This window comes from Artibeus jamaicensis, unplaced genomic scaffold, assembly GCF_021234435.1.
Source record: "Artibeus jamaicensis isolate MK-2021 breed Jamaican fruit bat unplaced genomic scaffold, CSHL_Jam_final contig_391, whole genome shotgun sequence".
Classification (NCBI taxonomy): Eukaryota; Metazoa; Chordata; class Mammalia; order Chiroptera; family Phyllostomidae; genus Artibeus; species Artibeus jamaicensis.
Window position 1 is genome coordinate 11,453,152 of NW_026521814.1, and position 25,913 is coordinate 11,479,064.

Consider the following 25,913-nt stretch of genomic DNA (forward strand, 5'->3'; position numbering starts at 1 on the left):
CTGCCTACTGAATGGCGAGACTGCTGGCTCACTCCACTGTTCTGCTCCCAGATGCTGATATCCAGGCACATGCTTCTGTACCGTCCTTCTTCCAACCCCAATCATGTCCTTAACAAAAGATTGAAAGACTCACTTTTAGAGAAACTGAACAGCTTCAAAGAATAATTCTACACTTAAGCCCCCCCCAACAAAAAATCATCCTGAAGTGGTAAAACAAAATAAAACAAAACAAAAACCCACAAAATACCCTGCCAGGCATGTGGATCTACTCAGAGGTCCCTCTGAACTCGTTAGTGCCCCGCCTTTGACTTGATTCCCAAGGATCTCCAGAAATGCCCAGGAATATGTCACCTCCAGCAGGAACAACAGGGAACAAAACAGACAAATGGGGGGAAAGAACTAGAGGGAGAAACAAACCAGGGACCAAAAAAAAAAGATAGGAGATATTGTAGCCATAAATGTACAAGAACAGAATACTTTTTTTAAAGTATTTCTTTTTTTAAAGAAAACAGTAGAAAGTATAATAAATGTTCTGTAATTAGTAGCTATTGTTATGCTTATTTTCATTACCATGCCCCACCCCAATGGCTGCTCCACGTGAAGATACCTTTTCTTAGGTCCACTGCTCAGAAACTCCTTCACTCCTCATCCCGCACTCCTTCCCCTACCTGACCCACTTACTGTGACACAAGGAGCAAGTCAGCTCCCTGTCCTTTCTATTGCTGTCCCTCCACCTTGACCACCACATGCTGGCTCCAATTCATTGTCAGCTCTCCAGCAAGAGGCTGGATCTCGTAGCTGAAACAGGACCTCCTATTACTATTTCTTGTCATTCTTTTATGATGCTTCCTTTCCTTCACAGCACTTACTACCGTAATTTATAAATTACGTGATTTCTTGGTTGCTGTGTCTCCTGCATTTACATGAAGAGCCGTCCCTGGCCTTTAACCCAATGGCTCTTGCATAGCATGTTCTCCACAAACATTTGAATGAGAAAATAAATAAACTTAATTGTATTAGAGGAAAAGGTGTGCCTTCAAATATTCACCAGAGTATATAAAGCATCTTTTTTTCCCCCTGAAGAGTCAAAGAACTGAAAACGGTGAGGTTTCAACTTAGGCTGCTGCTCAAAAAAATTATGTTTCTATTTCCTTTAATCTGAGTTTTGGTGGAATAAGACATAAAGGCTAGCATTATTTACTACTGTGACAACTGGAAATGCCAGGTGTGAATATATTTATAAAATGTGAAAATTGTTTTCTATTAAGAACACCTGATTTCAGAAGAGGGGCATATACTAGGTGTAGGTGGTATTTACTTGGTCAAGAACTCAAATTCAGAACCTTCCCAGTTTAGAGTTTTTCGGAGGGACAGGCTCGTTGAGAAAGCCTTTGCTAAGCCTAAAGGAATCAATGTCCTTCTGAGCTTTTTCCTTCACGTGAGCCACAGGCATAAACCAACAAAAGCAACATGATTCAGGTGGGTTTTTTTTATAGTTTAAAATTCTTCTTCCAAATCTTTTATTTAATCTGAGGTCCATGAGTAATGATCAATCACAGAATCTTTGCACTTGGAAGCCACTGTCTTACAAAGGAGAAAATGAAGGCACAAGGCAAAGTGGTCCAAGCTTCCACAGACCATCATGGCCATTTGGCCTCTCTAGCCACGCAGGCCTGTCACTGCCTGGTGGGAGTTGGTCCCCCTTACAGCCTCAGTCCACCGGAGAGAGAGGCCACAGAACCCACTGGGTGCCAAACCAGACAGGTGTCCGCCCTCCAGCAACTAACGTTCTCGTGCAGGAGACAATAAACTTGTAAAGAAGTCAGATAATTATCATTCCCGACCAGCTCTCTGAAGGATAACATAAGCAAATGTAGCGGGGAGTAATTGGGGTTGAAGACATGAGGAAGAAGCCTCTTGGGGGGGGGGTGGAGAGAATGGAATCTTCCCCCATGGAAGACTTGGGGGAAGCACTGCAAAGCCCTTATGTGGAAACTGGATTGGTACATTCCGGGGAAAGACGAAAGCTAGAGCCTAATGAGAAAGGGTAGGAGGGAAGGTCTGAGATAAGACAGTGGCTCGGGCCATGGATGGCTGTGGCAGTGGAGATGGTAACAAGGATGCTTCTTGGGGTGGAGCCAACAGGAAAAACTGAAGGAGTGGATGTAGAGGTGAGAGGAAGAGAAGAATCGGTGATGACTCCTACGTTTGTGGATGGCGGTGCCACTTACCCAGATGGGTCATGCTAGGGGCGAGAACAAATCCATCTAGGCGGGTTAAGTGTGAGGTGTTTCTTGGCCATGGAGAAATTGCTGAATTTATTTCCACATTCTCTTCTTGTGCCTCTCTCCCTCCATCACCACATTCGGCCACTCTGGCCTTTCTTCAGTTCTTCTAACATGCAAAACCCATTCCCCTCTGAGCCCCAGCCATGCCGTTCCTTCTGCAGGAACTCACACTTCGCACGACTTCTCTTTTACTTCCTTCAGGCCTCAGCCTAAATGTGCTCCCTTCAGTAAGGCCTTGGCTAACTATCTCATTGGAATTAGGACCTTCCCTTTATTGTACTCTTTTTCCTTCAAGAGGCTTAGCATAATCTGTAATCACCCATTAGTTTACTTTTATCATCTATCTTTCCTCCCAGAATGTGTTATAAATCAGCACCTAGCACAATGCAAGGCACATAATCATTGTTCAATGAAAATGTGGTTAAAATAATGGAGAGAAGCCCTAGCTGGGTGGCTCAGTTGGTTGGAGTGGGGTCTCGTACACTAAAAGGTCATGGGTTTGATTCCCAGTCAGTGCACGTTCGAGAAGCAACCAGAGTTTCTCTCTCTCCCTCTCTCTGTCTCTCTCTGTCTCTCTCTCTTCCCTCCTTCCCTTCCTCTGTCTCTAAAGTCAATAAAACATGTATCTTAGGGTAGAGATTTAAAAAGAATAATAATAGGGGGAAAACCAAAAGATATTTGAATTGGCAAAAATAAGGACTTTTGTAGGAGAAGCAGTGTAGGCATGAAAGTGGGCCCCTGAGGGTGTGAAGGCCGGGAACTGGGCCTGGTTTCTGCGGCTGCTCTCCATACCCCCTCTCCCAGCCTAGCCCTGGCCCACGCAGTTCGTCTCAAGCCCCGAAACCCTTCACCTCTACATACAACACATGCTGCTCACATGCAAGAGTCTCGGGGATAAAGAAGGTACAAGACTTTCTTTCCTGTGCCACTGGCTTTCCTGGGGGCCACCTCCTGCACAAAATCTTTCCGAACCCTTGCGATGGCCCAAGGATAAGAACAGGACTGGAGCGACAAAAACAGCATCACAATAGGTAACGTTCCCTGTCTGCACTGGGCACTTTAAGTTCAGGCTAAAAATACCTTGCTAATAGAATTTCGCCTGTTTTATTTTTAAATAAACTTTACTATTTCTAGCAGTTTCATATTTAGAGAAAACTGACAAGTACAGTGAGTTTCTATACAACCCATACTTAGTTTTCCCTATTGTTATCTTGTATTAATATGGGACTTTTGCTACAATTAATGAACCAGTATTGATACATTATTTTTAACAAAAATCCATATTTTACTCAGGTTTCTTTTTTTTTAACGTGATGTCCTTTTTCTGTTCCAGGATCCCATCTAGGACACATTAATTCACTCATCGTATCTCCTTAGGCTCCTCTAGGCTCTGACAGTTTCTCAGACTTTCTCTGCTTGATGACCTGCACAGTTTGGAGGAGCTCTGGGCAGTTATGTTGTGGAATGCCCTCCTATTGGGATCTATGGGGGCTTTGGGAGGAAGGCGCAGAAGTAAAGTGTCCTTTTCGTCCCATGATGTCAAAAGCACATACTATCAACATGACTCACAACTACTGACGGTGACCTTGATTATCTGGCTGAGGTGGTATCTGTCAGATTTCTCTACTGTAAGGTTACTGTTTTTTCCCTTTGTTTCCACACTGTACTCCATAAAAAACGGTCACTATGCACTGCCACATTTAAGGAGTCGAGAGTTATGCCCTGCCTCCTTGAAAGTGAAGATCTACTCAATTTTTTTAGAACTTTTCTGCATGGGACATTTCTTTCTTCTTCCCCATTTACTTATTTACTTAACACCAGTGTAACTCTTAGATATTTATGTAATACTTTGCGTTATAATCCGATAGTGTTTTATTTTGTGGCTCAGGTTATTTCAGTTTTGACCACTGAGCGCTCTTTCAGCTGACTCCTATCTCCCTCTGACGTACTCCCAATCAACATACGGTTTGGCTTGGTTTGGTCTGAAGCACGGTCCTACTTCCTGACACTGCGAGATGCGACCCTGTTTCTTAAATAACACCCTTAGCAGACCCTGATTCGAGGCAGACTCATGAGTAGGTAATTTAAAATATGTCCTTGCCATTTACCCAAAGAAAGGAATATTTCTAGGCTGTTTGGCTCCCTGATGCTCATTTTTATGAGGTGTTTGCTTTGCCTTTCAAACAGAGGTCAAAGGGCACAGGAAGCCACAGGACATGAGAAGTGCTAGACTATGTATAGTAGGAGGGGCACCAAAAACACAGCCAGAAATACTGGGAGTAGTGGTATCCTCTGAACTAGCTGAGTTACCTTAGATCGGGTCACGGTACATCCTGAGCCCTGGTTTCCTTGCAGGGCTTTGTGAAGATGAAAGATAATGCAGGTGACTACAGAGCACAGTGCCGGTCCCAAAACTATTGCTTTAAAAAAAATGGTGAGCCTTGTAGGAGAAAGAATGAGAAAGTGGGTCCATTCTAGAAGGATCTCTGGATTGAAAGGAGCATGACTGGCTGGCTCCAGTCTCTCCAACCAGCCAGGCTCCATCAGTTCAAAACCAAACAAATGACTCATAAATTCTAATCCATTCTTCTAGTCTCAGCTTCCCTCCTTCATGCTGGGATGCCAAATTACAGTGTTTTATTATGTTGCTTCTTTACTGTGTATTTTATTTACCTCTGTTGTGCTGTGTAGTTTTTGGCATTTTTTCAAAAACCCTACTCATTCCTCCCTGCTATTTATATTCTTGGTAAAACCACCAGTCACTATAAAGTACCTCTTCCAACCTTCAGGAAGATTTCTACACTGTATTTTTGCCATACTGGTAGCTTCATTAACCTGAACTGGGTGCTGAAATTCCACTTACTATTTTGATTTTGTTGTTGTTGTTCTATCAGTAGGTTTGCATTTTCTGGGATCAGAGATTCTTTTCCTAGACAAGTGGCTGCTCATAGTGGCTCCCACCAACCAACCATCAACTGAATAATAGAATAGTTCTTGATAGAATGAGCTCTTGATAGAATTGACCTGAAATCAGGAAGGGCAAGAGTGCTATAGTCAGTGGTCCTCAGAGCATGAAGCCCCCAGTACACAGTGTAAGTTGGCATTTGGCTTTTTTTCACTAAGCTCCAAGAGGTCAGGAATACCTATGTCTTGTTGACTGCTTATTCCCTCAGTGTAGCATAATACCTGACACATAGTAGGTGCTCACTAAGTATTTGTTGAATAAACAAATGAATGGATTTACCCAGAATGTAAGTACATTGACTCTTCTTTCATTTCCTGGTAGATTCAGAAGAGATCCTTTTGCCTTTGTTCAAAGATTAGTCCCATCTTATATGGCCCATCACGTTAATGGTGTTCTAAATGGTGATATGAGTTAGAGATTGGGAGGAGTGCTTCGCATTCAGGCCATGGAAGGGAAAAAAGAGAAGATGAATTTGAATAAGAATGTTGCTATAGACTGCATGCTTGTGTCCCCTCAGTGTTTGTATGCTGAAACCCATCCCCCAGTGTGATGATATTTGGAGATGGGGCCTTTAAGAGGTGATAAGGTCATGAGGATAAAACCCTCAGGGATGGGAGTAGTATACTTCCAATCAAGATGGCAGCAAAGGTAAAAAAGCAGGCTCACCTGCTTACACAACCAAATCGAAATTATAACTAAATTACAGAACAACCATCACTCAGGACCAAGTTAAATGAAAGTCTGACAATTATGAAACTAAAGAAAGCACATCCATCCGGACTGGTAGGAGGGGCAGAGACACAGAATGGGCTGGCACCACATCCATGTGTGGTAGATAAAAGTTTGGAGGGAATTTTGGAAACAAGGAGCCCTGGCCCAACACCAGGCCCCCCAGCCCAGGGGTCCAGTGCCAGGAAGATAAATCCCCATGATTTCTGGCTGCAAAAACCAGTGGGAATTGAGTCAGTGGAAGAAACCTCTGGAGTCCCAAGCAGTTCCGCTTAAAGAACCAACACACTGACTTACTCAAACTTAACTCCCTCTAAGCTCCAACACCAGGTAGCAGTTTGAAAGCATCAGTGGCACACAGGTAGAAACTGAAGTGTCTGCTATCCAGGCCAAAGATGGAAAACAATTCCTACCAGACAGAAAAGTGGGCAGAGGCCATTGTCTCTTTTCTTGAACCCTCCCCCAACAGAGCCACAGAGCTGGCAGGCTGGTGCCATATCTGAGATTCCATCAACCTGGCTAACACTGTTTGACCCTCTCTGGAGATCCCCTGAGGTTCATCTCACCCAACCTTCAGGCCCACCCAAGCTACTTTTATGTATGAATGGCTGGTCTTGGCTCATGCTTCACAACTTCCTAAATCCTCTCAAACAAACAACAGCCAGCTTCAGTGAGCCTTTAGCCCTCCTACTGCTTGCTAAGTGACCCCAGGCCTGACACTAACAGCAGCCAGTCTAGATTGGTAGCTTGGCTTTGCCTCAGAAACTAAGCTCAGCACAAGTAGCAGCCATCTGCAGATTGCTTTATAGCTCAGGCAGGCTGGCCCCAGGCAGAATACGGGTGGGGGGTTGACCTTGGCCTGCACCCCCTTGGAAACCCTAGAGCCAGGTTACCCAGTGGTTGGCTACAAACCACATCAGAACAATACCACCCTGCTCCTATAGTTGATCCTCCATAGAGGAAAGAGGTCGGTGGTCAGTGGTCATAGCCAGTCCTTAAAGCTGACTGGCCTGGATAAATTGGCTTTTTAGGCCTGCCAACAGCAACCACGACTCAACTACAAGAGAAAGGTGTACTCAGCCCACATGACGGGATCACCTCAAGTGCCCAACTTGGGTAATAGGGAAGGCTGTGCCACTGGACCCTACAGGACACCTACTACATTAGACCACACTGCCAAGACATAGAGTCAAAGCAGCTCTGATTAATACATAGAAACAAACACAGGGAAGCTGCCAGAACAAGGAGACAAAAAAAAATATGGCCCCAATGATAAAACAGATCAAAACTCTGGAAACAGATCTAAACAAAATGGAGATAAGCAATCTATCAGACGCAGAGTTCAAAACACTGGTTATTAGAATGCTCAAGGAATTTAGTGAGGATCTCAGCAACACAAAAAAGACCCAGTCAGAAATGAAGGATACATACGCTGATTGAAATAAAGAACAGTTTACAGGGAAAGAACAATAGAGCGGAAGAATGAGAATCAAATCATTTGTAACAAAAGGAAGAAAAAAATAATCAATCAGAACAAGAGGAAAAAGAATTCAAAAAAATGAGAATAGTGTAAGCAGTCTGTAGGACAATTTCAAGCATTCCAACATTCACATCATAGGGGCGCCAGAAGGAGAAGAGAAAGAGCAAGAAGTTGGAAATCTATTTGAAAAAAATGAAAGAAAATGTCCCTAATTTAGTAAAGGAAATAGACATGCAAGTCCAGAAAACATAGAGAGTCCCAAACAAGATGAATGCAAAGAGGCCCACTCCAAGATACATCATAATTGAAATGCCAAAGGTTAAAGATAAAGACAAAACCCTAAAAGCAGCAAGACAAACGGAGTTAATTACCTACAGGGGAATTCCGAGAAGGCTCTTGTTGGGAACTGTCCTGACTAGTTTCAGGAGCTGTAACCCCCACATGGCTAAGGCTGAGTGAGCAACCTTCAGACCATAAGCCACTAAGGAGACAAAGCTTATCTCCCTGGCAGAGGCGCCACCTCTGCTCCTTTTACTTCACCCTGCCTGGCCTCCAGTGCTTGATCAGTTAGCCAATGATGGGTAAGATTCCTCAAGGGAGGGATGACCTAAGACAAGCATAGTCTTGAAGGGGCCCTTAGAGAAGGTTTGGGGGGCTATAGAAAAAGGGGGTGATAGACCCTCACACCTCAACTTTGACATAGCCTGAGTGCTCATTCTGTCTGCAAGAAGTCTCCTAAACTCTTGGCTGCTTTACTCCCCCTGCATGATTTAAGCCTGAAATAATGCTGGAGGTGGGTGCAACCCTGTTCTGGAAAGGGTGGGTTTCCTGAGGCAGTCAGGCCTAAGAAAGAATGCATAAAATCCTATGAAACCTGCTTTGCTAATACCCTCAATTGAAATGATAAAGGTTCGAGCATGAAGTGAGTTTGTTCCCCAAAGTTTTATGGCCCTTGAACTATCTGACCCTGACTCAGAATAAGCCCTCAGAGTTCTTTGAATGTTATCTATCATTTAATAATCATTTGTGCCTGACAATGACTGATGAGCTTTACATATACACCCTGTATCCTGTACAAATTGAACCCAATAAAAGCTTGTCAAGACCAGGGTTGGGGCACTCTCCTGTCGAGAGAAAAGCCATGCCATTCCTTTTCCTCCACAGGACTCTGTAGTCCGTGTGAATTTGTCTCATGTCTCATGCATAAAGCCTTGGACACTACCGGCCAGTGTCCTCATCAGACTCTCAGCTGATTTCTCAAAAGAAACTTTGCAGGCTAGAAGAGATTGGCAATAAATATTCAAAGTCATGAAAAGCAGAGACCTACAGCCGAGATTACTCTACCCAGCAAAGACATCGTTTAGAATGGAAGGGCAGATAATGAGCTTCCCAGTCAAGAAAAAAACTAAATGAGTTCATTGTCACTAAACCATTATTCTATGAAATGTTAAACAGACTTAAGAAAAAGAAGATCAAAACTATGAACAATAAAATGGCAAAAAATATAAATCTCTCAACAATCGAATCTAAAAAACAAACTCAGCAAAGAACAGAGAGGGAATCATAGATATGGAGAGCATTTTGATGGTTGCCAGATGGGAGGTGGGTATGAGGAAATGGGTGAGGAGGTGAGGGGATAAGAAGTACAAACAGGTAGTTACAGTATAGCCATGGGGATGTACTGTATAGTATAGAAAATGGAGTAGGTAAAGAACTTATATGCATGACCCATGGACAAGAACAATGGTGTGGGGATTGCTTGAGGGAGCAGGGGGCACTGGGTGGAGGGGGGCAGAAGGGGAAAAATTGGGACAACTGTATAAGATAATCAATAAAATATAAATTTCAAAAAGAATAGAATTAGTGCCTTTATAAGAGAGGCCTCAGAGAACTTCCTCCCCCCTTCTACTTTGTGAGGACACATGAGAAGACAGTGTCTATGAACCAGGAAGCCAATTCAGCAGACACCAATCTGCCAGCACCTTGACCTTGGACTTTCTAGTCTTCATCACTGTGAGAAACGTAATAAATAACTGTTTATACCCAGGCTGTGGCATTATGTTATAGCAGCACAAATTGACAAATACAAATGTCTTCTCACCTTTTTCTCTGTTGAATTTCCCCAACCATTCATACCATACATATCCTTCCAGGCCTGGCCCCTGCCCAGTACCAAAATGTATCTCTTACACAAAGCCTCTCCGGGCCTGCTGATTCTGTCATCCTTTAAACCTGTAGCATTAATGACCCATGAGGTTTGTCCATGTGACAGACAAACTCTTTGAAGATACCTCTTATACTGTAATCTTCTATCTTGCAATCTAATTCTTTATGATTATTTCATATTTCATGGGTTCATATCTTATCTTCCCAACTACATTATAAATTCCTTGAGCAGAGATTGTATCTCATATGTCTTTATAGTTCTCTCTGTCCCAGTACTGCCTCTGACACATGAAAGTTCTTTCTAAAGTCATCCACCTTCAAAGCGCTAGCCTTAATCACTTCATCACTTCATAAAAAAAAGTCAGATAAAGGAAGATGAGGCAATAAGTTCAGAAAAAAAAAGAGAAAGAGAGGATGGGGCAAAGCAAGGAACATGAGATAATCAAAATAAAAAGAACTGAGCCAAGACAAGCCCTGGTAATAGGTTAGGTTCAATCCCACTGCAATACTGAGTGGATAAAGCACCCAGGGCTGCTGAAAGAGAAGGAGCGAACTTCCATGAACCAGTGTAACAACCCCCCTCCCTGCCTTTCTTGTGTACATTTTACTGCTGAATGGTGGAACCCTTTTTACAGAAGCTCCAACCACGTGCCTTACACTGGAGCTGTGTTGAATTAAATACCACTTGAACTAAGTAGACGCATTACCACCTGCAAACCATAGAACCACAGGCTGTCCAAGCTGGGAACGATTTAAGAAACCAGTCAAGGTGACAATTCTCAACCAAAAGTCCAATGTCTCCTTTTAAAATATATACAACCCTCTGGAAATGGTTTGAAAAATCTAGTATAAAACCATGTAAACTTCCTCTGGGATGAAGCTTTACTAATTTTATCAGATTTTTAAAGGAGTCGTACTGCAAAAAAGTTACAGATCACTGCTCTGGGGTAAGTCCTTAATGTTACGGAAAGCTCTGACTGAGAAAGGTTAGCAGTGTACCCAAGGAAATAGAGCCAGGTGGTAAAAGAACCTGAATTATGGCCCAGTTCTCCTGACTTCTAGCTGCCACTTTTCCTCTTCTACTTACACTTCTCCCTTTTTTCTTATAAAGAGATTTCCTTCGTGACACTAGGTGCTCTAACAGGATTTGACCTGGGGTGTTCCAGATGCTTTGCTCTGTTACATTTTCAGCATCTTCCATCTGCCTGCTTTCCTGCACCCTAATGATGCCCACAGGGATGTAATTTTCTCGCTTCTCTTTTTCTATTATCACCTTACCTGGCCTTTGCCCACTCTCTCCTCTGCTACCCGTGGCATGTCTCTGGGTGCCCTTTTGTTCTCCCATCCTGACTGTATGAGAAGTATTTATTTCCATGTTTTCTGCATTTGCCTGGCTGTATTCTAACGGGGCTGATGGTGAAACTCTTCTGTCTCAGCAGGAAACCATTGCTCACAGCAATTACGCCCGCTGTCTTCCTTTTCATTTTCCTTTAGTTCTTGATGAAACTGCGTTTCCGGAAACCCTATGAATTCTTTCTCAGACTCTTACGTAACTCAGCATGTTCAGCCATGTCTTTTCCATCCATATATTTGTTTGTTTGGTTGATTGGGCACTTGGCTCATTTTCTCTCCAGATAATTTGGTGGCTATTTTGTCTTCAGTTCTTCTCCCACTGGACCTAATCTCCTGCATCCAAATACATGGCTCAAGGTTCAGATCTGGTTGGTGTTTCTGTCATTAGCTGCAGGATGAGTCTGTGAACCTGCTGATTGCCAGGTTCTTTGAGAGTTTTTATGAATTGTTTTTGGGGTGGCACTGTTTGTCTGTTCACCTTTGGGGGGAAAGGATGTTAATTTTGGGTCCTATCTTAGGGCTAAAGTTCCAAATGTGCTCTTTTGCTCCAATTTATTTTCTTTATACATTAAAGAGCTTGCCTCTTAGAGAAAACTCTGTGTATGGGTGTTTTTTTCTGAGAATGATTCTGGAGAATATTTCACTGTGGCTGACATGTGGGTTTCAACATCTTGTCTATAAATAGGTTAACAGTTGAGGATACATTCTCAATTTCTCACCCATTACCCCACCCAACTCTATTGCCTTGCCCTGACCTATCTCCAGGTTATAATTCTAGCCCTACAGAGTAACACCAACAAAATTAAGGTAGAAATCAGGCCATTCCATACCACATTGGGGTTCAGAGGAGGCCAGTACAGGAGGCCCAAAAAAGACTAGGAATGAGGGGGGGGAGAAATGAGGAAGAAGATAGTCCAGAAGCAACCCAGATACCTGGGAGTCCTTTCTTTGGGCCCTGATAGTGAATGTGCCTTAAGAACAAATGGATTGTGTCTGAGCCATTGGATCTTGGGACAGGAGGGAACAATTTAATTCTAAATTCCACTGAATAGGCAAGGAATAAGGCTGGAGCAATATCAAACCTTGGGTCTATTTCCTGATTGGTTCAGGAGATAGGGCAGAACAAATTCTACAAGGAGTTCATGTTGAATCCTCAGAAATGAGTTGGGGGAGGCAGGGCCAGTGAGTAGGGTCTGGAACCCTATGGCAGCTGCTCACATCCCCCTTCTCCTCTGTGTGCATGGTGGCCCGATGAACCTTGAACCCTGCCGGGGGGCCATCAAAGTCTGACCAATGTGTAAACTGTATTTTTTGCTGTAATTGAGAGCACATACTTGCACTGTCTTCCAGATCAACTCTTAAGCTGCATGGGTTGCAGCCTGCAAACCAGTACAAGTTCCTACCAGTGTGGTGAGATGTCAAATAGCCTGGAAGAGAGAGCCCACGTCCAGCGTAGCTCACTAGACCTTTGCCCTTATTTACAGCATAGTTCAACATAGTGTAGCCCTGCCGGTTAACAGCTCTATGCAAATGGCATTTGGCGCTGAAAGAGTTGGTAAATAATGTGCCATCAAAATTTTTTTCAATTTTTGTTTTCCTCTGAAAGGGTGTTAGCCTTCATGTATGCTGCCCTCAAAATTCAAGTATCGAAAAGGTCTCCATGAATTCAGAAAGAATCAGAGGAATGGATGGCATGATTTTTTTTTTTGAAACTTACAAGTTAAAAAACCAAGATAATAATTAGACATTCTCTTCCTCCCTCTGAAAAAACTAAAATGTACCCAATGGCACTTTGAGAGACAATAGAATGAAGCAAACATTGGCTTCAGAAAATAAAGGCTTTGACCAAAGTCTGACTTTCACATGGTACCTGGCCTTGGGCCAGTCACAGAGCTCTGATTCTCAGCAGCCTCGCCCACACGGTGAACACGTTGCACCAGCCAGGAGCACGCCCTGTCTCAGCAGAGGCCAGAGCAAGAAAAATAAACACGTCAATGGGCCAAGTGTGCTCCTTTGCTCACTAAAAATGTAAATTGTTTTATTGATCTCCACGACAAAAAGCAAATATTGTATCAACTATTTTGTATATAAATAGAAGATATTAATGATAACAATCGTTGCTTTTACTCTATTAAAGTATGATTATCTGGACATTTTTGAGAAGAGACAATAACACAATTTTGTAGTCTTTCCATCCTTACACCTGCTTCAATAGCATCTGAACATTCACGAAGTGCACCCATCGCCATTCATTCATTTTTTTGTCCAAAACACCCTGACAGAAAAGTGAACTTATCATCCCCACTTTACACAAGGAAGAACCAGAGGTCAGAAAGGCTAGAAATGACTTTTTAAAGACAGTGAGTTGACAGCAAAGCAGAAGCAGAAGCTGGAATTAGTTCATTACATACGATGCACAGTACAAACATGATTTTTTATATTGTATAACAAAACGTGCCAGCATACAGAAGATTTGCATAGCTCAGTGAACCAATATTTTCTAAATGACCAATGAATAACATAAAATCATGCCGGGGTACCTTCTACTCCATGCACAGTACAACAAGGTAGGTCAACAGACTTTAACACTACAATATAAAAAGCGCATTTATCTGTGTTCAGATTTCATATTCTAACTAGCCTTTAAGGAAGCATCTGTGAAGTTGCAGAGCAGTGTCAAAGGTAAAGATCCATGATCACCTGAAGGCCAAACAAGGCTGCTTTCTTTGCAACCCCGTATCTGTGTGAAGCTGGGGTTTTTTTTCAACCTCAACCAAAACAACATATCCAAACAGATTAGTAGCAGAAATAATTATGAGAGTCCAGGTACCTTTGAATAAGCCAGACATTAAAGAGATTTACAAGCATGCAAAGCAATGCCACTTTTCTCACTGACTTTTTGTTTCAGAAAATAATAACTTAAAAATTTTTTAAGACTTCTGCCAAGATGGAGGCATAGGTGGAGAAGCCATGCTTTCTCTCACAACCAAGTTTAGAGACAACTAAATATTAGCAACAGAAAACATAGCCAGAACACAGAAAATTGAACTTTTCGGAAGTCTCATAACAACAAATTCTTCAGCCTGACCGGTAAGAGGGACGAAACCAGCAGCTGTAGGAGTGGGGTTGCACAGAAAAACTCGGTCAGACGGACTCGGAGTGCGGAACCCAGGCGCAGGGTTGGACCTAGTAAGCGACTCAGCGAGCAACCCCAGGAAATAGCGAGGGAGCAGGGCTGCAGGTTGACTGTGGTCGCGCTTTCGTGCCCAGATAGACAAGCGAGGGAGTGGGCGGTGAGACTACAGGACTGAGCAGGCCCCACGGCGAGGGGCAGCAGAGGGCGCCGCCATTTCCCCGCTCAGACCCCACCTCCACGTCATAACCCCGTGACTCTGAGTGGCCCCACCCTGGTGAACCACCTAAGGCGCTGCTCCTCACCCAGCAGCGAGAAACAGCAGAGGGGGCCACCATTTCCCCACTCTGACCACGCACCCACATACAGTGTCACAACCCAGTGACCTGAGAGTCCATGGCTCCGCTACTCATACTTAACCGGCGAGAACAGATCAAAAATGGCTCAAGAAGATCTCAAAGCCCCAGAGCCTATAAATCTAAGCGATGAAGAAATAGCAAAACTCTCAGACGCACAGTTTAAAACACTGGTGATCAGGATCCTCACAGAACTGGTTGATTATAGCCACAAATTAGAGAAACATATGAAGGCGAAACTAATTGTAATGAATGGAATTGCACAGGAAACCAATAGCAATGAAAAGGAAACTGGGACTCAAATCAATGGAGTGGACCAGAAGAAAGCAAATAATGGCCAAACAGAAAAGAGTAAAGAAACAAGAATTCAAAAAAATGAGGAGAGTCTTAGGATCCTCCAGGACATCTTTAAATGCTCCAACATCCAAATTATAGGGGTACCAGAAGGGGGAAAGGAACAGCCACCAGTGGAAAACTTATTGGAACAAATAATAAAGGAGAATTTCCCCAATCTGGCAAAGGAAATAGACTTCCAGGAAATCCAGGAAGCTCAGAGAGTCCCAAAGAAGTCGGACCCAAGAAGAAACACACCAAGGCACATCATCATTACATTAGCCAAGATTAAAATGAAGGAGAGAATCCTAGAAGCAGCAAGAGATAAGGGGACAGTCACCTACAAAGGACTTTCTATCAGACTGTCAGCTGATTTCTCAAAAGAGACCTTACATGCAAGAAGGGGCTGGAAAGAGGTATTCCAAGTCATGAAATCCAAAGACCTACATCCAAGATTGATCTATCCAGCAAAACTTTCATTTAGAATGGAAGGACAGATAAAAAAAAAGTGCTTCTCAGATAAGATCAAATTCAAGGAGTTCATCATCACCAAGCCCTTATTATATGAAATGTTAAAGGGACTTATCTAAGAAAAAGAAGTTAAAGAAACATGAACAGTGAAAGGACAACAAACTCACAGTTATTAACAACCACACCTAAAACAAAAGCAAACTAAAAGGACAGCTAGATCAGGAGTGGAAACATAGAAATGAAGATCTCAAGGAGGGTTAGCAACAGGGGAGGGGGAGGAGGAGAAGGGGAGAGAAGGTACAGAAAATAAGTAGCATAGACAGTAGATAGAAAATAGATGGGGGGGCAAGAATGGTATGGGAAATATAGAATCTAAAGAACTTGAGACACATGGTCATAAACTAAAGGGAGGATAATGGTGGGGATGGGGGGGTAGGGTGGAGGGGAATTAAAGGGGGAATAGAACAACTGTAATGGCATAATCAATAAAAAATAAATTTAACAAAAAATAAAAATAGAAAAAAATTTTAATGCTATTTATTTTAACATATAAGTTTATTGCTATTATTGTTAATGAATTAATAAATAAATGTTTTTATCTTCATCAGTTTTCATTTATAGCACAGCTATAAATGAAAGCACTTTCATTTATAAGCACTAAGCATTCATTTAAAGCACTAAGCATCCAGCTCAGGACATTAGGTAAAAACAAAGAGAAAGATAAAATATAAATGGAGAAATGAATGAAATGGAAAACAAAAATAAAACAGAGACAACAACAAAGCCAAGTGCTGGTTCTACAAAAAGAAAAATGAACTTCTTATAAAATCAACTTTTAAAATAGATGCTCAAGCAAGAATCCACAAATTAATGTTTCATCTCCGTTTCCTTCCATGTGGCCTCAGTTCCCAAATGCCCAGCCTCCAGCTGTCATTTCTTTTGCTTTAGGTCAGCTAAAAGGGTGTGCTTGAAATTATATCCTAAATGAGCAAAGTGCACAACTGATTAGGCAACCCCGTGGAGTCTGTGGCAGTTCTCCAGACACCCCTGCCTCTCCTGGCCAAGCAATAGCAGCTCTGGGTCCTGTGATCCTGGGTGTGTGAGGGGACCAGGCTGCGGGCAGAACAAGCTCTTCTGTCTACCTGAGGATAAAAAGAGCACAAGGGAGGCTGAGAATCTGAAGTAGAAGAAGGTGGAAGTGAAGCTCCTGGAAGGAAACCGGGTGCGACCTGGGAAGCTAAGCCAGCAGACAACAAATCAGAGATGGGTCTAGGTATTTTATCCAGAGCCAGCTCCGCACTCGTTCACGAGGCCTGTGAACACCTCATTCCGGCGGGATCTGGGGTGCTGAAGGGCCCCCCACCATGGCCGCAGGAAGTCTTTTTGTTGTAGCATTTTGAGAATTTTCTTTTTGTTGTATGTTTTCCATGTTTCTGCTGCTGCTTTATAATAGCTTTTCTACAGGGACTGCAAACCCCTCACAGTCTTGGTCATCTTTATAAAATGGAGGCCCATTCACCAAGGCTATCCCAAGATGTGTAGACCAAACACTCACCCAAATCACCCAAACCACATGGTTTTATTTCCATGGAAGACAAAGAACTGTGAGCCAGGTGCAAAGAGTCATTGCCAGCTTCATAATTGCAGAGGGAAAATGTCATTTCAAAACCATAGGTGTGGAACTGAGGCCGGCAGAGGACAGAGGTGCTGTTACACAGGTTAAATAATTGCCAACCACACCAGACATTATAAACTAGTAATAGCAACACTCAAACTTTGAAATCTATTTGTTGTTAATGTACCTTAACCACAGCTGAATAAACTCTTCAAATGAAAATACAGGAGCTCATTTTCTCACATCAAAAGCTGGTTCCAGGCCTTTTGACTCTTGAAATGATCAGTCATTAATCTGCTAAAATATTCCATGTAGTTGGAGAGAAATCCCTGCATTTCAATTTATTGGAAACTCAATTCAGAATTCAATTAAAAATATCAATATTCTTCATTCAGAGAAACAGCCCCCAAATAACTCTTTCATTTCCAATTTTAATTAAAGAAACTGTCTAAGAATTTTATGTTCTGTTGCTTTCCATGATCATTAAAAAACAAAAAGGGACTAAAAGTGGTTGATATTATCCTTACAGTAATGACATTAAAGTTCTCACCCTAGTCATTTATAATCACCATGAATAAGTGAAATGTATGTGTCTGTTTATTTAACTTCTAAGGAAAGGGGCCTCATTTGCTCTCCAGTAATTTCTTCAACATAATAAAACTCTGACTTAAACAATAATTTTCTAAAAAAAAAAAAAGAATTTTCTTCTGTTTCTATACCTAGGTATGATCTCTAGGGACCATTATAGTCTTTTTTATACCTTACATTTTGATTTATTTCTGTTTATACATAAAGCTACCTTCTATGCTTTTGACGTCTCTGACACAGAAATCAGAAATAATATTTATAAACAATATCCGCATCTGCCCAGTTAATACAATATATAATGATTTGACTGACTGCTCCAAGGTTTGTATTATATTAGCATTTGTATTCTTACTATCTATTAAATTTAAGACATAGATAAGGCAATAAATCTCTAAGCTAATGCTTATTACATGAGACTGTAATTCTCATGCATTCTTCTTAAAATTACCATAAATAAAATGCATTCTCTTGTTTCAACCTATTTTCCTCCTTTGCAACCTGAATGTTATTTTGGTTAAGAACTGTAATATAATTCCACGATAAGTCTTAGTGCAAATAGTTAGAAGTACATGTGCAGGCCTGTACTTAGGGTAACAGCGGCTCATCTTATTTAAATAAAACATGGCTCCCGTGCAAGAGCAACACTGAATTCTCACCCAAAACTGTCTAGCTCGTAAATGATGTGCAAATGAAGTGCTCCCCAAATAGGCATTCAATGAGCATTAAGAGGGGAAACCATGACAGTCCATCATTTCAATGGTCCCAGAGCAAAGCGCCTGGGTCGCTTTGAACACCAGAGTGTGACAGCATTGTTCAGGCAGCGGAGTCCAAACTCAGTGAAAAAGGGGGAATGAAAATAGGACCAGGGGTCACCGATGGCTGCAGCCTGGGCCCCTCGCCCCAGAGGGCGCAGCTGGTCACTTTTCCAGACCGGGCTCACCAACCTGGTGCCCAGGAGGGAAGATTGCCTGTGGTTATTCCTTAAGTAAATGCTGAGTGACTGATATGGAAATAAGCCAATCAGTTGACTTTGTGTTTGAATCCCGGGGGCAATGTTCTGGAGATGCTCCCCAAAAGGACTAGAAGTGCTCCCTGAGGCAGCACAGAGCCGCAGCACAGAACCACAGCTCCTGGCTTTGCCTCAGACCTTAAAGGTCTGCAGGGTGAATGTCAAATGATTGTCTTCTCCACAGGGGGTTAGATTAAAAACACTCTGCCTTTGGCCAACCAAGGACTAACATTTGCACATCCTTGCCTGTAAAAGGAGTCCCTGTACAATAGTCCAACTTCAGGAATAATGTATCCATCAAATAGGAAAGTAGGCCTAAAGCTACTGTGGGGTCCCCACAGGCCCCAGCACCTTCTACCAAGCCTTGAACGTAGTAGTACTCAATGTTATGTTATACAAGTCAACCTTGGGTTACTGATTATCGAGGAGTGATTTATACCATCCATCCACCCACTTCAGTCCCATGCCCTCGGCTGCATCTGCCCATGTCCAGATGGAGGTGGGGGTGAAACCTGTGTCACAGAACACAATGATCTTCACTCAGTTTATGAGAAAATTATCCATAATTTGGCCTCATTAAATCATCTCAACTGGCACCATCAACCCACTAAATGTTCCATAAGAAAATTAAATACCCAAGTGTCAGCATCAGAGAATGTATTTCCAGGTAGCACACACACATACGGCACAAGAGACACACATGAATGTGTGTTACACCAGACATACGCTGTGCAGTTATCTGACCTCGCATATTGGGTTATTTTCCAAATGAATTTTTCAAGAGAAAATCTGGATTTCCATTATTTTTTATGACATTTCCTTTTCAATATAGGGCTATAATAATGTAATTAAATCTTTGTTTAATATTTAGGGTTAACCTTAGAAATATAAGTTAATGTTCTCACCTAGAATACAGGGGTGATGATCTCCGGGACTATTAATGTACATAGAACTCCCTTTTATAGTTACACAGAAAAGCTTTAATTTGGGGGGGAACAGTGCCTGTTTTGGGTTACTTTTCTGTTTTTTGAGGATTTGTGTCCTCGAACAAGAGATTATCACTTTTCTCTGCCATCATGTGCGTGACTCTAATGTTCTTCTTTCCTCCTCACCCCAACCCCACACCTCACTATATTTTCTGCTTCTAAAATGCTTGTTGGAACAGTTCAGTCACTCCATTCTTCATTCTACAAGTATTTAATGAGCCTCTACTATGTGCCAGTCACCGTTTGGGGGATAGCATAAACTCATTCTCATGAAACCCACAGCTGGTGGGTGCAGACAGATATTAGGCAAAGAATCACACATGTAAATGCAACATCACCTCTGAGGTATGAGAGGGCAGTGGTGCAGGAGAGAACCCAGAACTAGTCAGGGAACCGTGGGAGACCTCCTTGAGCAAGTGATGGGTGAGCCGATTTCCTGAAGAGTGAACTGGGTGCATGAGGCCATGGAGAGCATTCCTAGCAGGAAATGCTAGCATTCCTAGCAGGGGGAAACTCCTGCGCAGTGCCCTGTGGTGAAAAAGAATGAGGAAAATCTACAAGAAGGGACCCCTGTGGCCGGTCTCTATCCTAAGAGCAATAGAAGGCGGTTGAGGTATAACCGAGTGGAGCACAGGTGACAACAAATTTTGCATTTTGAAAACACCCCGTTGGCTGCAGAGTGGAGGACAGTTCAGATGAGGGCAAGTGTGCTACACCCATCAGGAAAGTGTGGCAATGAACCCAGTGAGAAATGACGGTGGCTTAGACAAAGGCAGGTGTTATCTGTCCAGGCTCCACAGAAATTGGCAAACTTGGGTAGGAAAAAACCCCATCTTTCCTTTCACCAACTTCTGATTGAGAGTTAGTGTCTCCTCCCATGATGAATGAGGGCAGTGGACCACAGCAGCACCAGCAGCACTTCTCCTTTGCAACCACGGGGAATCACAGGAGTGCTCCGGTCACGTCACATTGTTGCAGATACATGAAGGTGTCAATTATGCTCATCACTGCTTGAAAATCACAGTAGCTGTTAGGCCTGTCACTATAGGATATTATACATTGCATTAATAAAGAAGCACACATTATTGTAACTCAATTTTTAACATATTTTGCTAACTGTACTTTAATATAATTGCTTTCTTTAGGAATTGTATGTATTTTATTTAATGAATTTAAGTCTTATTCTGAAAAAAAGCCCTTATGTCCCACAAGTAAAGAGCCCCCCCCCCCCGGGGTCAAGGGCAGTGGGCAGTTGGAGAGCCATTTAGAAGGCCTGACCTGGCTGGGGTAGAGTGAGGGGAGGAAGGCATCTGGGGTCACCCCTGGGGTGTGGCTCATGGGAGCGGATGGGCAGTAGAGCTCTGGTGTTTTATTCAAGGCAGAAAATACTGGAAGAAGATCACAAGAACACCTATGGATAAAGTGTAAGGGCTTTAGTTAATAGACAGGGACATCCGTTCAGACATTTTTTTCACTTTTTGGCTCTCAGCTAAGTTGCAGATAATTGAGAAATATTAGTAAGTTCAGTGTCATCATGAACACACACACACATGCACACACACAAATAAGGATTGTTATCAAGAAAATTACAAGTTTCTATTCATAAAACAATTCCCAGTTATGAAACACTTATCAAAAAGTCTGCCATTTCCTCTACATGGTCAGATTATTTTCCAGGGGAGTGAATTTCTTTTCCCAGAGGATTCCAGTTTCCACTTATACCTTCAGTGAGGCAGTGGTGTCCTCACCCAGCGTCTCCCCGGGGCCCAGTTCTCTCCTATTCATTTAAGACCAGAAAGTCCTACTGCTTCTCCTGAAAAAGTCAGGACAGCACCAACCCAAATACCCTCATTAATTCTATTGCTACACATGAGCAACCTACTGACTTTGCCAAAGTAATTAAACAAAGGAATCATGAGTCACTAGCCAGAGTTCCTTTGCTCACTTCCTCCCAGCCTCCTGCCAGCTCTCGCATCTGGCATCCGGCCAGGGCAGGGCCACTAACAGGGGAGTTTAAATTCGTTGTTATGTTTCCTCTTCCATTTACCTTCAAAACTGTATCGACCTTCTAACACTAATGCATCTGTAGTACAGTTTTCAATATGAGAGTATTATGCTAAGTGAAATAAGTCAGATAGAGACAAATACCGTATGATTTCACTTATATGTAAAATCTAAACAAACAAAAACAAAAACAGAAGCACTCATAGATATAAAGAAGAAGCTGAAGGTTGCCAAAGGGGAGGAGGGGATGGTAATAAAAATTTTAAATAGGTAAATAAATAAATAAGAGAGTCAGGGTATCTAAGTGGTGGTTTGTTCTTGGCTACGCAGGAACTGGATAGAAATGTTCACATTTTCTGCTATTTTTTCTTTCTCCTGTGAAAAGAACACTTTGGGCAAAATAAATTCAAACGCTGGTACACATTATCTGAGAAAAAGTGGTTTTCCTTGCCCTTACCTTTCTCAGGTGTCCATGAACATTGTGCCGGCATGAGACCATTGCAATGACTTGTTCCTTTTCATTTTTGTCTGCTCACCAAGCCCCAACTCCTTGTGGAAAAAAAAACCAAAGAAATCAAAGCCATAGGAATTTTATTTTTAAGTCTCTCAGCATCAAGAACTATGATTTATGCTATGCTCAGTGAAATCGATTCCAGTTGCCCTGCCTTCAAATTTCCAGAATGTAATACAAAATATAAATATTTTATTTGATTTATGTACCTATTATTGCTTTTGAGAATACACTCAAGACAAAAAAAAATTTTCAAAGGCATCAATGTTATAACTGTTATAAATAGGCTGGTTCTTGAGTAATTTCTTCTTCATAGTATATAGCATTTTAACAAAAATTCTTTGCATCAAATTGGTTACTTCTATTTTGTTTTGTTTTCCTAATTTTCCAGATTAAAGTCTGTCTGGCTAACTGAACTGCCTGACAGTTGGAGTACCTCAGCCCAGTGGCTAGACACATTTCTCAAACTTTATGAAGGGGAGACCCAAAGAAACCCAGAATTATCTTCTGGAGGGCAGGCCCCTTGTAGTACAGGCTCCCCCTGCTAGGTGAGTGTTCTAGGAACCCACCTGTATCAGGGCACCAGCTGGCGTGGTTGTGAGAGGCTGTGCTCAGCTTTAGTGCTTATTTGAACATATTTGCCAATTTCATGATAGGTGATTTACAAGTGCACCTGGCCACACCACACAGACAGTGTTCAGCAGTTTTTGACCAAAAATGACATGAACCCCATGCCCCACCCTCCCAATTCACCTGATCTACCTCGAATGACATTTTTGCTTATTTGTTTTCCCAGGGAAAAAGTCCTGAAAAGGAAATGTATTTGCTGATGTGGAAGAGGTGAAACAAAAAATGGCAGATGCACTAAAAGGCATAAAAAATTGATGAGGTCAAAAACCATTTTGAGCAGTGGGAAAAAGTCTCCATAGGAGTATTGCATCAAATGAGAGTACTTTGAAGGTGACTGAAGCTTAAACATGTAAGAATAAATACACAATTTTTAATAAATAAATTCCTGGGGTCCCCCCTTGTATTTTTTTATTTACCTACTACATAAATGATACAGAATAAATGTTCAAGTAAAGAACTTAGAAAAAAACAACACAGAGTACTCGTAAATATACCTGCCTCACACAACGTGATCTCCTTTCTAGGGAAGAGAAGGCGTATTTGCTCATTGCTCTAACAAAGCATAACATAATCTGCATGTGTTAGAATTTTTTTGAATAGTCATTTGCAAAGCTTCAAAACACAAACCAGCAAAAAAAAAAAAGAAAGAAAAAGTATCCATCATTGTCTGATACCAGGAAGAACAGTGCCTCGGGAACAGCTGGAGCAGGCCTCGGACACAGCCAGAGACCTCCTCCTCCCACCTTCTCCCTGGAGCCTCCACTGGCCACTCTCTCTCAACGACCTTTACCTACCCTGCTAGAACCAGAGCCACTTACAATTCAGATGTTTGCATCTTCTCAGCATCAAGGCGAGAAAGTTAAAGAAACTCTTTTTCCCTTCTACTAGCTTCTGTTTTTTTAAAATGACAAGGAACCATGTAGCTCAGTTGGTTGCAGCAACATCCTGTAAACTGAAAGGTTGCAGTTCGACTCCTGGTCCGGGCACATGCCTGGGTTGCAGGTTCAGTCCTTGGTCAGAAGCGTTTGAGAGGCAACTAATCAATGCTTCTCTTGCATTGATGTTTCTCTCCCTCTCTCCTCCCTCCTTTCTCCTCTCTAAAACTAATAAGCATGTCCTCAGGTGAGGATTTAAAAAAATAACAAGGAAGGACTCTGACTGGTCTTGTCTCCGACACATGCTCATTCTCAGATAAATCACAGTTGTCGGGGAATACAGTGCTCCCATAGACCCGGCTGCTGCCAGCTCCCTGCCCAGTGACAAGCACGCCTCCATTTTGAATCATATATTAGACCAGCTGTGTCCAAAAAGGCAGTCTCAGAAGGAAGAGGAAATGCTAAGCAAACAAAATAATAAATGGTCACCAATTCGTGTGGCAATCATGATTCTTCCCTCTTTCCCAGATGAGATACTGCCCTGGTTTGACATTTAAGATGCCAGAGGTCAATGAGAAGTACTTTATACAAAAGGCCTTGTTCCCCCCGCAAATGAAATTACAATTAGGTAAGTCGTTAATATGATGCAACATGAGAAGAAATAATTCTAGAGGGTGGGGGAGTGGGGCGATGGTCACTGTCACAAAATTTCAACCACGCAATTTCAATTAGGAGTGAGTTCTGGAAACCTGATGTACAGCATGCTAGCTAGTTAGTAAACTGTATTGGGTATTTGGAATTTGCTGAGAGTGTAGACCTTAAATATTCTCACCACAAAAGGTAACTAACTATGTGAGGTGAAAGACATGGTCATTAGCTTGATTGTGGTAACCATTTCACAACGTATATGTGTAATCAAAACATCATGTTGTACGTCTTAAATATACACATTTTATTTGACAATCATGCTGCAATAAACATGGAAAAAATAAATTGATGTAGCTCATTTTCAGATTTTCACAAAAAAGACTAATTCTATAGCAACATTAGGTGAACTTCCCTCCTCCCATTTCAACCATTCTCTGATATTCAAGTGGACAGTCCTGGAAGGAAAGCAAAACATTGGAAGATTCTTTTTTCTCGTCATCTATAATAGGCTGCATAGGCTACAGTAATAATTTTAGAGTGCATTAACAATCTTTCCACGGGAAAATAAATGCTCTAGAATCATCCTACGTCAGCTAGGCCAGCAGTGCCCACGCCACTAAAGGAAAGAACCGAAACACAGGCTGTTAGTGGGAATGGCCGTTCCCTTCTCACACAGACCTAACTGAGCAATTCTAGGAGCCAGCGTAAAGGTGTCTTTCCCACTCAGTGTTGGGGCCACGACCAACGGACACACAGGACTCAGAACCAGAGGGGCTGGTGGCTTGCCAACCCCGCAGGCAAGGGGCTCCACTGCTCTGGACCACCCTCTCCTTGGTCATAAAAATGATGGGATCAGGGCAGAAAAACTTAAAGGTGTTTTCCAGTTCCAAAATAATATAATTCTAACAGAAAATTAGTTGACATAACTGGGACATAAAAGAGCCATTTGTTTTATCACTCAGAGTAAAGTCAGTTGTCAGCCTCTCATTTATTGCACATTTGCACAGCCTCTTCCCGCCCTCTGGGCCGGGCTTCGGAGGAACAGGATGAGCACATTTCAGTCCTTGTCCTCAAGGAGTGCACAGGCTGGGCGGGCAGCGGGGAGACAGGCGTGTATAAAGATCATTAAAACACAGTGTTGCAAACACTCCGGGAGAGGAGCAGACAAGGAGCAGGGGGAGGAAGTGACTAACTCACCTGAGAGAAGCCTCACAGAAGAGCTACTGTTCAAGAGGAGCCTGGAAAGGTGAGTTCAACACTGCAGGGCTTTCCACAGGAGTTAAGCACGCTCAGACCTGCCTTCCAGAAGCTCCCTGGTAGCAGAAAAGAGGGTGGATCAAGGGGAAAGGGCCTGAGGGCAGGGGCGCTGAGCCGTTGGGAAGCTCCTGCATTAATGGTTGCATTTAGGCAACGGCAGGGGCAAGGGAGAGAGAAGACAGGCGCTGCTGAGGGAGGGGAAGGGCCCCCCCACCCCCAGGGCCTGTGAACTGACTCCCATTTACCCTGTGGGGGAGGAAAGACTTTTATTGTACCCTCTTATGTTTAGCACCCAGGGGTGAATCATTAAACTAACAAAAGGAACATTAACAGGAGAAAAGGCACCCAGCTTTTGTTAATATTTACATGCGTAGGAGTTCACAGAAAAAAAGCCGTCAGACTCAGAGGCTTACACACCATTTTAACTAAGGAAAGGGGGTTTGGGCTTTGAGGGAGGATAAATCATGGGGGCGTGACTAGGAAATACAAGGGGGACTAATGGAAGGTAAGTTAGTT

The 25,913-nt window shown here is 42.6% G+C and overlaps 1 long non-coding RNA gene across 2 annotated transcripts; it reads right to left on the reverse strand.

The window, feature by feature from the left end:
• Window positions 1–16,713: 16,713 nt before the first annotated feature.
• On the reverse strand, window positions 16,714–25,636 carry LOC119053649 (uncharacterized). Of its 2 annotated transcripts, none has more exons than XR_005083336.2 (4): window positions 25,338–25,636; window positions 21,934–22,025; window positions 20,751–20,883; window positions 16,714–20,479 (listed from the first exon to the last, which is right to left on the reverse strand). It is a non-coding gene; the product is annotated as an uncharacterized LOC119053649 (long non-coding RNA). The 2 variants fall into 2 exon arrangements; XR_005083337.2 differs by having other exon boundaries at window positions 16,714–20,514.
• Between the last annotated feature and the right edge of the window lie 277 nt (window positions 25,637–25,913).